General features: G+C 34.2%; 1 non-coding gene across 1 annotated transcript; it reads left to right on the top strand.

Annotated features, from left to right (window-relative positions):
• The first annotated feature begins 2,108 nt into the window (after positions 1-2,108).
• Trnal-caa lies at positions 2,109-2,223 on the top strand. The gene is made up of 2 exons: positions 2,109-2,146; positions 2,179-2,223. It is a non-coding gene; the product is annotated as a tRNA-Leu (tRNA).
• Positions 2,224-2,616: the final 393 nt, after the last annotated feature.

The following is a 2,616-nucleotide window of genomic DNA, read 5'->3' as shown; positions in this document are numbered from 1 at the left end:
GTAGAAAAACATGTAAAAGTATCCGGCGATATGGTCGTATTCTAATGACAATAACAGCAATCCGGTTAAGATGATACAGTAAGTATACCAAAAAGACGAAATCATCAATCTATGTGGAAACCCAAATTGAATGTTTATGGTGCACACTTGGGCACAGTATATGAAAACTGTTTGAAGTAGGAAAACGTGGTTATTCTTCGTATGCGTATGTAGTAAATCGGTAACATGAGAAAACCCTACAATAAGTCCATCAAATGGAGTCAATAAATCAAAATACCTACTCACAATGCGAAAGTGATTGAAATTTAAGCTTTGATTTATGTATCCTTTTTTTCCTCAAAGCTAGCATGGTGAGGATCTTTAAGAAAGTAACCAGCATTCTTACAAACACTTTTTCCATGAAATCCCAGGTTTCCATTATAATCTTTGTAAATCGATGACACTTTCAAAATCCGATGAGAGATCCGTTTCACTTTAGGTACTTCACAAATTTACTATCTATTTAAAATAAACTAACGACTAAAGAAACATGCTAATTGACGAACAACAATATAGAAATTCGCCGCCTAAATGTTACTTGAAACAAAACACTAAATACAGTCAGTTGGTAGTGGCGTTAAAAGCGCGGGAAATTTAAAATATCCTGAATTCGAATTGAGACAAAAACGCTTTTAATTATCAGACCCCAAACGAAGCCCATTCCATTCGGAATCATGATTGCTGCTACTACGTTATCAATTAAAATGTACAGCAGTAATTTTCTGTTCCTCTAAAATACTAATACAGGTAAACTTCACTCGCCTTTAATGAATGTATAAAAAAATGGTCAACCTATAGCATGGGCATTGTTCCTCTGGACAACGGTTAGTTGCTTCAACCAAAATCATCAGAAGTATAGAATGATATTCGCGTTTCGTCATTGGACTCACGGAAACGGTAATAGCCGATAGGGTTGTTTTAAATATACGGCTATGCTCAAAAAATACATTGGTCTGCTGAATCCTTGGTATTTTTTAAAGATTAAACTTGTGATTTAAATTAAACTTTGATGGTAGATCCGATTAGAGAATGAAATTTGTTTTTAAATGATCATACGACCCATCATGTCATTTATATAAGAGTGTACTGAAAGGAAAAACTCATAATTCGACTGAAATATGTCCAATATAAAATTGACCGTGTTCGAACAAATGTTGTGTAATTTTTCCGGAAACTGGTTTGGTAGAACGTGCACGTTTCATTTGTGACGTACCTATGGGCTCTCAGTACTTGAAATTAAGTCAAGCTCAATCCATATTGCTAACATTTTACGTGGTTTTTAAAGCATCTACGCTGTACTGTAATGACCACTAATCAAAGGGCAGTGCATCAATAGCAATTTTGCTGAAACTCAGAAAAGATTCCTGGGTTATCGATTCCAAACTGTTTCGGATATTATAATTGGTCTGTAAATAAAATCAGAAGTTAAGAGGAGGGGGGAGTAAATACAATTTTTATGGTTTTTTGGTGATCTGATCATGCTTTTCTCAATGAATCGTTTATTGTTAAAAAAAACCGAATCGAAAATAATCAAAACTATAAGGAACAATATTTACTCAATTCACTCTTGCTGTTCCTATGCGTACCTAATGGCGATTTTCAGGCATATGTCCGGGAACGCTATCCCAACGTCCAACGATTATATTGCAACTGAGATAGGTATACGCTTTTTAAAACCAATTTTGAGTAAACTTTTCGTTTGTCCAAATATTGCCAACTTTACATTGTATTTTGTACATCTCCTATTTATCGTTCATGTCCAGATCCACCGAGGTTTCTGGAAATATAGTGAAATACCTGTCTATTGATTGATTGTATTTTAACATCAAAACAATTCATTGTCTCATTTAAACAAATAGTACCATTTTTTCGCAAACAATTTAATTTTGGTTACATCGTTGAGATGATTGTGAAATCCTGCCCAAAATTAGTTACTGTAGCATTCAAATTCAGGCTCTAATTTCATGTTAGGTTTGCTGAAATATAAACATTTTAAACTCAAGATTAATTATTATTTTCAATAGATATACGTTTGCGGGTATACATTTATTAGGAAATTTAAGTCACATGTCAGGATGGCCGAGTGGTCTAAGGCGCCAGACTCAAGATTAATCTTGCCCCTGTAAGGGTATTTGGGAATTCTGGTCCTCTCTGAGGGCGTGGGTTCGAATCCCACTTCTGACAAAAATTTTTTGTACGAATAAATTATCCCAAACGAAACACCATTACTATTACTACATAATGTGGATCTATATATCACAATAGCATGCATGCTATTAATAACGGAATTCCTAAATCACACAGTGTATCTGAAAGATAAATCGGGGATATGCAAAATACACCGTAAAGATGGTAAGTAAGCGTACAAACAAACAAAAAGAATCACTCAAAACTCGTTTTCAAAAATTTTGCGTCTTCTTTCCAAGTACTTCTTCCAATCTTCCCATCATTCCCTTAATATGTTTTTCTTCTGTTGCTATTATTATTGTGTCATCAGTGTATGCCTTCTTCACACTACGATTCCTCCACTTTGACCCTGTCTTAATATTTTCTTTTTTGTACTCATTTACACAATAT

The sequence above is a fragment of the Photinus pyralis genome, unplaced genomic scaffold (genome assembly GCF_008802855.1).
Source record: "Photinus pyralis isolate 1611_PpyrPB1 unplaced genomic scaffold, Ppyr1.3 Ppyr1.4_LG3a, whole genome shotgun sequence".
Taxonomy (NCBI): domain Eukaryota; kingdom Metazoa; phylum Arthropoda; class Insecta; order Coleoptera; family Lampyridae; genus Photinus; species Photinus pyralis.
Note: the sequence above shows the minus strand (reverse complement) of the source record. Positions and strands in the feature narration are given on the sequence as shown.